Source organism: Chrysochloris asiatica, unplaced genomic scaffold, assembly GCF_000296735.1.
Source record: "Chrysochloris asiatica unplaced genomic scaffold, ChrAsi1.0 scaffold00120, whole genome shotgun sequence".
NCBI lineage: Eukaryota > Metazoa > Chordata > Mammalia > Afrosoricida > Chrysochloridae > Chrysochloris > Chrysochloris asiatica.
The window spans coordinates 8,083,731-8,095,390 of NW_006408638.1; the positions used below are offsets into that span (position 1 = coordinate 8,083,731).

An 11,660-nucleotide genomic window follows, 5' to 3' on the forward strand; every position below is an offset into this window, starting at 1 on the left:
GCACTTATTATGTGAGTAGTTCTATACAATATTTACGAATGATTTATTTTCTCATAGGATAGAAATTACTGATTTTTTTTTATACAAATGACAAAATGTATTAATTACTACTTAAATCTCTTATATTTTCATGTACATGTTGTATTTCACATTACTTTCAAAAATGAAAAAGAACGTGGCAGAGTAAATCTGAAACATTGCTTGAAAACATCTAGCTTGAAAGCTTCATTACAGACTGAAACAAATGTGTGTCAAGGAGAACAGGGCGCAGTTTCGGTCCCTGTTAACATACTTAGGAAAAAGTAACGGAGTTTTCCTAAGATAGTATTTATGTCTTTAATAAACATTCTTAATCATAAAAATGACAAAGATGTTCATATTAATCATATATGAAAAATAAATAGATTAATGTGTCTCATATTTACTTTAGGGTGATGGTGGTAAAGAGCTCCTTTACTACAGGGTTGTTGTTGTTGTTAAGTGCCATGGAGTCGGTTCCAACCCATAGTGACCCTATAAAGGTAGTAAGAAAATATTATAAGTGTGCTTATATATGTTTCTTATACGCAGACCAAACTCTCTCTCAGTAATAACAGGAGATGGAAAGCAATGTGAATAGCCTGCAGCAATAAGTTTCTAATGGCTACATTGGCTTTAAATAAGTTATCATTTGGGTAAAGAGTTTGATTCAGGAGATTAACTAGAAATATTAAAAGGTTAAATGCCAAGATTTTAATACAACTTGTTTCTGCCATAGAGGCAACTGAGAAAGTAAATATTGTTAAAGTATACTAAGCCAATTGACAAAATAACTTATTATATTATAAAGAGCAATATGCCCTTTCAGAGTAACAATTCTTTTTAAACAGCAGATGGACTGATATAAATCTACACAACAGCTTCAGTCTTCAGTACAGTTATCTCAAGCACAGTAGTGGATAAAATACAACTTTACTATGGCTTGAAGCACTCAAAAAGTTCTCCCTGAGGCACCCTGGACCCAGTTTACAACTTTCTTCCCAATGAAAAATCATGAGAGCTATTGGAGTGGGATGCTTAGATGACATCCAAACTGGGTGCAAAGCTCAAAAGCCTGGTTGGAGTGGGAATTGTTTGGAGACCCTTAAACAATTGCAGATATTATGAAGCAGTTTCACTGTCTAGCTCAGTCTTCACAATTGGGTTCTGTTGGGTTTGTTTGCACTGATGACTTCTTAGAAATTATTATCCTAATCAAACCTGTTTTCATGATGATATTCCATATCCCATTTTCATCACTACATGAAGTGTCGTATTGAAAGAGCCAGGCATCTTTCATGAAGCACAACGGGACATTGATAACCATGCAGACTAGCTCCTGATCCAATCTCAGGGATTGTTTCTTATTTTATGATTGTTTTCTACACTGGCAGGTTTTCCCTCATCAAGCTGATGATGGTTCGCTTCACACATACCACTCAAGATGTCTGTGCAGAATAAAATAGAAGATCAAAAGCAAGCGAAAAAAAAAAAAAAAAGGAGTAAGGGAATGAATTGAAAATTGAAATAGACGTAGATGATGGGAGGAAGCAAAGGTCTATAAAAGATGAGCTTTTGTTTCATGTTGGTGATGATTAGACTTGCAAAACCATCTGAGACCTGTGGTAGTATTTGCTTGTCTAACTCCTTTCTTCTCTTTTCTTTCCTTCTCATAATTAGTTGCTCTTCTCTCATTTGAAGGTTTGAATGCTTTCTGAAAGAGTTTGGTAAGGCCAGGCATTTGAACACTCAGTCACATGCAGTAGGACAGGCACATGGAGGACAGCTGACTCCACAGAACCAAGGACTTGGGTAAGTGCCCAGCACCGAAACCACCGACAGTGACTGCAAATGCTGCCTTTTGGGTAAGCATGAACAACTCATTTTAATTTAATTATGTTTTCGTGGCACAAAGTGACCTTCAGTAAAACTCTTTTAGTAGTTGTGGTTCCAGTGATGGGTAAGGTTTGAGTTGGGAAATATCTTCAAAAAAACCAAAAGAAACTGAAAAACATCTTCCCACATTTGGGTACCGAAAGATAGAAAACTTTTTTTGGCAGCAAAGACCTCAAACATAACAATAATTGTGATGTTGGTGTAGAATCAGGCAGTGTTTCATTCTGTTGTGCATAGGGTCGCTATGAGTCAGAATTGACTTTATGGCAACAACAACAACATGGTCTCATCCCAAATCATTTGATTAGACTTGAAGAAAGGACTGACTCTTTTGGCAGCCTCTTCAGTCTTGAAATTAGAGTTTAAAATCAGAAGTTGTATGGGATTTGTCACAACATTTAATTTCAAACATAAGTCCTGTCCACAGCCCAGTCTGCTTAAGCTGTAAAAGATTCATTAATGGAAGCAAACAGACGATTTATATTTGAGGTTTCTTATCAGAGTTCCATTGCTCCAGAAAACTGGATGAGGTAGCATAATCTCTAATTACAAAGATGATATGATAACTGAAAATAATTATGGTCTCATTTTCTTTTAAATGAAATTATTTTATTGACTAGCCTAATGTTGGTAGAGTTCACATGGAATCTAAGATAACCTGGGAGAAGTTATACATGACTTGGAGCGCACATTTTGATTTCCATTTCTTGATCTTTTTTCAGGCTAGATGACCTCTCTAATATTCCTTTCATTTTAAAATTGCCTTTGGTTAAATCAATTGTTTGGGCCCTTAAGGAAGAAACTTCATTTCTTAGGCTCATGTATTTGATATAATAATCTTTTTTGAGTATAATATATTTTATTGTTTCATTCCTCTGAATTGATTTATTGTCATTTATTTTAATAGTCAACGGTCTTTATGAAAAAGTTCCAAATCTGTTTGCTTACATAAATTTGGTAGCAACAAGGAGAGGGCTGGATTTTAGTTAAATGCCTAGAGTTATCTCTTCATATTATTTTGTTTTTCAGTCAGTAATATACCTCATGTGTTACATATCAGAATTTTATTTGAATCCATTGCTTCTAGTTTACATTTTTAATGTGCCTAAGTGGATTTTGATTTATCTTCATTCAGCTATATACTGCTTAACTAAATACTGTTGTTATGTACCATTGAGTAGGTTCTGACCCATATTGACAATTACAGACAGGGTATGTGAGGAATAGCTGGTGGGTTTGGACCACCAACCTTGTGTTCAAAATCCAGTGCTCATCCTATAACACCACACCAGGACTCCCGTTAACTAAATACAGAACTCAAGAAATATGCTGTATGTACTTTCATTTTAAAAACTTTCTAAAACTTCCCTAAAATAAAATACAGCCATCATTGTTGTAATTGCCACACTTGGTACACTTAGCAACAAGATTTAGTCACAAGATCATGGTAGATACTGCAGCAATATTCTCCATTTAAAGGTTGTATTGTTTTCCCTTCCCTTGAAGGCTCATGATGTTGCAGAAGTAATTTACAATTCCTTTTTTTTTTTTTCTGCTAGTCAACCTTATTTCAAAGGTAACTTTTGAACCTTGAACTCAGGCGCTAATCTTTTAAATTATAGCATCAATCAGTGAAATACTAAAAATTTATATTTTTTGAATATCATACTGCTTTAGCAGAAAATAATAACATTGCCAGCAAGGAATTAAATATTTTTCAGTTGATTTCCCACATTTGTGCTTCTTTGTCTTCTTCTTCTGTTTTTTTTTTTTTAGATTTAAATTGGAATGTAAACTTAGGAATGAGTATAATTTACACTTGACCTGGTTTGCTATGTTTTGTCTTTATTACAAAACAGTGTAGCTGAATACAAGATTTACCAGTTTTATAAAGACATGCTAAAGTAAGAAGGCTGAATTTTATAGATTCAGTCACTGCTGATTATTCATCGATATATAAGTTAATTTCAAGTGGGAAATTACAGGAATCTCATGGTGCTATAGGATCAGCACTGGATTGTGAACCACAAAGTCTGATTCAAACCCACCAGCTGCTCCTCAAAACCCTATACATGGTAGCTATGTGTTGGATTTGACTCAATGACACTTAACAGTAGCAACAACAAGGTCATGAAAATTTTTAGGCTATGAAAAGTATACCTTAAATCAAAAAGTGACTGCTTAATTTTTTCAATTTTGGTAACACTTCCAAATATTGAATGAGCAGCACAGTAAGTATTTTATCACTAATGACTGGTGACCTCACCAAGGCATATAGAAAATACATTAATGAGAAAATAATTTTTAAAAGATGCCATGTACTAAAAAATCACAGAAGAAATCTCAAAAGTTCCTGTTCCTCTGATTTACATGTTTCATGAGTGGGTAGTCATATACTAGTTTAGAGTAGCATCAGCAACTTTTCTGCAAAGTGCCAGATAGTAAATATTTTAGTGAATTTGATCTCTCATGATTATTCAAATATGCTGGTTGGTGTGACATGAAAAATACATAATTAAAAAAAACAACACATAACTGTGTCCCAATAGGTTTTATTTGAACACACTGAAATTTGAATTTCCTATGATTTTCACTAGCCATGTACGATAAACTTTTGATTTTTTCCCCCAATCATTTAAAAATGTAAAAGCTAGCTTTAGCTCATGAACTATACTAACACAGATGATGGGCAGGATTTGACCTGCAGATCACAGTTTACCAACTCCAGGTTTAAAGCATTAATATTTAAGACTTACTAGCATGTCAAAACATATTTTTAAAATTATACACATGAATATTTTTAGTTTTTTTTTTTCCTGGAAATGAAAAAAATATTTTTAAAAATACAATAAAGAAAATGTTTTGGGATAAAAACCTACAACTGCCAAGCCATAAGAACAGCAAAGCTAAAGTTCAAGTAATATGACAGTTTTGTGATTTCTATTATTATATATTTTAAAAAATATATACAGAGGCTAAATACAAAATATTTTTAGTTTGACTGAAAAGTAGATGAGTCCGAATGAAAATGTCAGTAGTTTTATTGGTTTGTAAATTTAAGATTTCTAATATTTCCTATAAAGTGAAATTAAGGAGTCTTGGTGTAGTACTATAGAATAAACACTAGACTACTTGCTACTAATAGGTTGGTCACTGAAACCCACCAGTTGCTCCTTGGAAACCCTATACAGGATTACTATGAATTGGAACAGACTCAGCAGCATTTAACAACAACAACATAAAATGAAGTAAATGTAAACTTTTCACTAACATTAGTCATTTATATTAAATTACATCAGTCAAAAGAATAAAACGGAAGGATAATTATTTAGTGTCTGATGTTAGAATTTAAAGTATAATATTTGATCAAATCTGCTTACCTAATAAATAGTCCAATTCTCTATCTCTTATGAGGTCCCGGTGTGGCGCTGTGGGCTAATGCGTCAGACTACAAAGTCATTTGAACTGCAAGGTCAGTGGTTCAAGCTCACCGGCTGCTCTTTGGAAACCCTGTACAGGGTCGCTATGGGTTGGAATCAACTCGATGGCATTTAACAACAACAACATACTATCTCTTAGTTGAACATACTATCATTTTACCATGGAATATAATTATATCTGTATACTGTATGAAATGCACTTTCAAATTAAACCATTAGTTTTTCTGCAGATATCAGTGTTATGATATCAGAAATAATTCATTGCTAACTTTTATTTCTCTATCAGTTATAATTTATGCTACCACTTTTGGCATAATAATTGGATAATTTTTAAAAGTACTAAACTTTTAGAGTTTAGCACATTATTCATAGGGATATACTTACATTTTGAAAACTTAAAAAACATGCTTTGTGTCTTGAGTTAAACTCTCAGAAGTAAAGCAGTTTGTGTGCATTTTTGTTCTAACAGCAATTTTAATTAGAAACTTATAAAATTAAGTATAAATTTATGACTTCTTAAATGTATTACTTTGTCTATTACACCATAGAAATGTGTGTCATCACTTTTAATGAGATGAAAAGGAGATCTTCTAAGGGATTACATTATTCATGCTGTTAAAGTCACGTACTTATGTTGTTGTTACGTGTCATTGAGTCCGTTCCTATACAGGGCTTCTGAGGAGAAGTTGCTGAGTTTGAACCACTGATCTTTTGATTTAAACTGATTCTGTGGTCCACTGCTGATCCTACAGAGCCAAAAAGTACTGGCTGAAAATATGGAGTGGTGCTGTAGAATCAGCTCTGGACCCTGCACAGGGTTCCTGAGGCTGTGAATATTTATAATATTCACAGAATATTTATAATATTCACAGAAAGCATAATCTTTCTTCTGTGGAACAGCTGGCGGTTTCAAACTGCTGACCATGAGATTAGCAGCCCGATTTGCAACCACTATGATACCAGAGCTCCTCGAAAATAGATAGATAGATAAATAGATAGATAGATAGATAGATAGATAGAGAAAGAGAGTGTCCGGGTGTGGCACAACAGTATAATACCCTGGACCACAAAATTGGTTTGAACTACAAGGTTGGAGTCTCAACCTCACTAGCCATGCCTCGGAAAACCTATACATAGTCACTGTGAGTAAGAACCTATTGGAGTGCACTTAACAACACTATATATACATTGGGGCAGACAAGCAGAGTCCCTGTGCTTATATATACATACATAAACATAACATATACATATATATTGCATTAGGCAAATCTGCTGCACAAGAACTTTTTAAAGTTCTTTAATGTGGTCAATGTCTCTGAATTGTACATGTAGAAATTGTTGAGTTGAGTATATTTGTATGTGCTCAACAACAAAATTAATAAATTAACAAACAAATCAAAAACAATAATGACTGACCCAGAAAGAAGCTGACAGTAGTAAGGATGAGTGAAGGAAGAATCTTTTACTCTGTATACTTTTAACAGTTTGCATTTAAATATATATATATATATATATATATATATATTTGTTTTGAAAGAAGTGCAGCCAGAGTGCTCCTTGGAGGCCAGGATGGCTAAGCTTCGTCTCTCCTACTTTGGACATATTGTCCGGAGGAAACAATCGTTGGAGAAGGATGTCATGCTGGGTAGGGTGGAGGGTCAGAGAAAAAGAGGAAGACCCCCAACGAGATGGATCAGCCAGGTGGCATCACTGATGGACTCAAGTGTGGCAGCGGTAGTGAGGTTGGCCCAGGATCGGACATTGTTTCGTGCTATGAGTCGGTTCCAACTCGATGGCACCTGACAACAACAACATATATATCTGTATAATATCTCTCTATCTATATAATATATATCTCTATATATAAACTACTTAATTTAAAAAGTTACTTTTAATTTATTTGCAACAAGTTCATAAATTAACTGTTTGTAAATGTGCTGCTGACTAGCTAAACTTGAACTATCATGCTATAGCACTATCCTTCCTTGGCGGGTCTGTTTACAAATTTCTTCAGTGAAACCAAGGTGCAGAAAAGAATGTACTTAAAAAAAAAAAATAAAGGCAAATAAAAATGGCATTTCACGTAGAGCAAAATTTAATTCTCTCAGTGGTTCTAATGCTCTTTAGAGTCATTTAGAAGAAAGATTTGGGCATCTGTATTTCTTAAGACACACTAGGTAATTTGAATTAGCAGTCACGGTGCAGAACCACTGTATTTTCTAACTAAACTTCTGCAATGGATAAGAAAATTTAATCTCACATTTTAATCTGGCTTTTCAATGATTTGTTTTTTAGTTTTCTCTCCAGAAGATGCACCTTCTTATTTCTATTAAAAATTCGAATGAATGTGCATTTCTTGAGCTTGTATCAACTTTCTTAGTATGGTTGTTCAGAGTATTAAATAGCAAGAGGGAACTACTATGTGATTTCTTACATATAATTTACAATTTACATCAGTCTCACTCAGGTTGTTATTGTTAAGTGCCAGATGGAATCAGTTCGGACTCACAGTAAACCTAGGTAAGGGTTTCCGAAGAGCGGCTGGTAAATTTGCACCACCGACCTTGCTGTTCAAACCGACTTTGCAGTTCAGTACATTTTCCTGCAATGCTCCTTCAGGACTCACTCAGATAGTAGGAGGTTTACTTGGGATTTATATGTGGAGTTTTTGAGCCGTGACCTTTATACTTTTTTTTAAAAAAACTCTTATTTTGTGCTGTCCAGCTCTTTAATTTTCAAACCACGGTCAGTAGTTTGAAAATACCAGCTGCTCTGCGGTAGAAAGATGCGGCTTTCTGCTCTTAGAAAGATTTACAGCCTCGGAAACCCTGTACAGGTTCACTATGGGTTGGAACCGACTCGACGGTACTTAACAACAACAACAACAATCTCTTGCTTGGACTCCTGGTATTGCGCTGTTGGTTAATTCGCGGAAACCCTATACAGGGTCGCTATGGGTCAGAACCCGACTCGACAACACTTAACAATAACAATCTCTTGTTTAAGGAGCCCTGATAGCGTAGTGAGTTAAGAGCTGCCCTGCTAACCCAAGGTCAACAGTTTGAATCTGTCAGGTACACCAAGGGAGAAAGATACGGCTTTTTGCTCCTGTAAAGATTTACAGTTTTGGCAAATATATACTGGGTTGTTGCGAGTCGGATTCAATGGCACACAACCACCAGCAGCAATTTTTTGTTTACTCAAAAATAATTATGGATTATTTACTGTACATAAGGGAATAACTTTTTTTCCATCTATTAGAAAACTGATGCGAAAAGCAGGTTGAGGCTTCATTCTCCATCAATTTCTTAACAACATTATATTAGTATGCAAGGGAAGAGCACTATTATTACAAATTCTCCTATTCTTTCCAGCCTCTTTTAAGTTTTCCTTTTCATTTTTCTTCTCTGCCATCAGTCTTCCCTTTCTGAAAAAATTTCCTCTAGATACGAATTCTCTTTTAGGTATACTCCTGGTTTTCTCCTTCAGTTCACAAAATTCTTAAACAAGTGTACTGCATCTATTTCCTTACTATATATTTATGACAAACATCCCTGTCTGGAAACATAAACAAATAAATAATCAAACAGATCCTATCATCTAAATTTGAGTCATTATACAGACTTGGGAAATAATATTTTCTCACAACATGGTTCAGTTTCAGAATGTTACTTTTCTCTTGTTTGTTTCTTCTAGGAGGTTAATGAAACACATTTGTGGGAAGGGAGATTTAGTACATTATTTTGTTAGCTTATTTTAAATCAGTGGCTTTTAAACTCATCATTCTAAGTAAGATATTTTACATTAAGATTAGTACAAACCTATACATACACAGACATCACATATGGATTTTAACCCAGTGCTAATATTTTCCAGTCCATTCCATTTCATTCCATTCCATTTTATTTTATCTCCTCCTATGCTATTTCATGACAAATGCTATTCTTCAATCACTAACTTTATATCCTAGCACAATACTGATTGTACTAATCTAAACCCATGATTTTCAATAGGGTCTTTCAAGTGTAAGAAGATGAATAAAGTTCACCATGGGTTAGTTTGACAACAAATCTGTTCTTTGTTCCATCTGTTTTTAGTACAAAGAGTTAATTTATTTAGGTTTTCAATGTCACATAGAGGAGAAAATTATCTTCAGAATTAGGAGTTGATATAATAGCAGCCTCCAGTAATTTTTTAATTCACAGAAATAGAAACAATTAATATCATACTGCTGCTATAGGATAAGCACTCGACCTCAAGGTCGGTTTGGACCACAAGGTCGGCACTTCAAACTCACCAGCTGCTTCTTGGAAACACTATACAGGGTTGTTAGAGTCAGAACTACCTCAATGGCAATTAACAACAACAATTATATAAGAAAAGCCCTGGTGGCACATTGGTTAGGTACTTAGCTGCTAACCAGAAAGTTAGTAGTTCGAATCCACTAGCTGGTCCATCAGGAAAAGATATGACAGTATGTTTGTGCAAAGATTTTAGCCTTAGGAACCCTATGGGTCAGTTTTCTGTCCTATAGGGTCACTAGGAGTCAGAATTGACTCAATAGCAATAGGTTTGTTTTCCGTTATTATAAGTCTGCATTTAAATATAATGTGTTGACTTTTAAGGTTGTCCTAGATTTGCAAACCAATCCATAAACAATGTATTTTGTGCATATGCTTTTTGACCTGACTGGCTAAAATTTTGTGAATCTGATGTTTTTATTCCCAAAAATATTTACTTTGTACAAGTAATTTTGTTGTGAGCACATAGCTAAGTTAAAGATATTCGAAATGATTACTTCAGGAGCTATTTTTATTTATCTCCTGTTCCTTATTATTCTCTAACAAGAATGAAATTACTCAGAAAAATCATTTAGACACTTGGCATCATTTCCCACATCTAAAAAAACAAAGGCAACTCTTTTGCTTCAAGTATTTCTCAGAATGATGTCATAAAGGTTAATATTGCATTCCTCAAACAGCCCAACAGATGATATAAAACCATGTGCATTAATGAGAGCAGGGTTGAAAATGTTATGTGAGGCAGAATAAAATGCTGTTATATATTACCAGTGGCCTATTTTATTTTGTGATTACTACTTCCTAAAGACCTTTGAGGTCTTTGTGAAACAAACAACAATATAGCAGTAAGGAGAAATAAATAAAGTACAAAACCAATATCAGCTTATTTATGTGTTTTCATGTAATTTTAATTTTACCACTTTTGTCTGTGGAAAGAGGGCTGTCAAAAAGTAGAAGGGCTGAGGCTTTTCATTAGAACCACTAAGATCAGGCTGTGGGTCCTCTTGCGGATTTTATTTCTTATAAAATGACAAGAGGAGGATATGAAGGTGTTCTGGATATAACATTTGTAACTTCATCAATTATTGTGAATGGGGCAAGGTTTTTATTAGAAGATCTCTAAAGCTTTCTGACATTGTAAGATCTAAATTCTGATAGGATCTCTGGTAGCATAGTGGTTATGAGTCAGGCTGCCAACCTCATGGTTAGCAGTTCGAAACTACCAGTGGTTCCATGGGAGAAAGATGAGGTGTTCTGTTCCCTTAAAGATTTACAGCCTTGGAAACCCTATGCAGGGTCACTATGAGTTGGAACCGACTCCACGGTACTTAACAACAACAACAACAACAGATTCTGATAAGGACAATGATTTTAGAAAGTAGACCTCAGAGAATTTTTCAGTATTTTAATACTCAATTACTAGAACGCAAAAGATTCACAGGCTCTTTGTAATTGGAAGTCATCTCAGTCCTCTTGCGGTCTCTCCATTTCAGTTGTAATATAACTGAGAGCAAGAGCCATTTGTGGCATTCTCAAAGCCAAGGCAACACAGACAGTGACAAAATGAGAAACTAGAATCTAGGCCTATAGTTGTATATATTCAGCAGTATGTTAGTCCCTATGGCATAAATGTCACATTACATGAAACAAAGAGATGAAATGAAAACAAAAACACTTTAGTACTACTTTAGAAGGCAGGTTTAAGGAACCCTGGTGGCACTGTGAATTAGGTGTCAGTGATGAAACAGTCTGCTTCCACAAAGATTATAGTCTCAGAAATCTTATACATAGTCACTATCAATTGGAATTGACTCATTGGCAGTAATGTTTTTTGGGTTGAGTTGGGAGGCTAGGTTATGATAGTAAAACAACTTTATTTTCCCCCTAAGAAATATATATTTCACTACCTCAAAGTTTGTTTATTTTTAAAAAGGCAGTCAAAGGTATTTTTGGTGAATTAATAAAATTTGAATAGACATTGAGATTAGAAGTTACTTATGAATTT

General features: G+C 34.5%; 1 protein-coding gene across 1 annotated transcript in view; it reads left to right on the forward strand.

Moving 5' to 3' along the window:
- The first annotated feature begins 1,688 nt into the window (after nucleotides 1–1,688).
- Nucleotides 1,689–11,660, forward strand: part of ZPLD1 (zona pellucida-like domain containing 1) — a 131,451-nt gene continuing 121,479 nt past the window's right edge. Inside the window, exon 1 of the mRNA XM_006868629.1 lies at nucleotides 1,689–1,830. The gene's annotated coding sequence lies outside the window, so the exon portion shown is untranslated. The remainder of the gene's footprint in view (nucleotides 1,831–11,660) is intronic.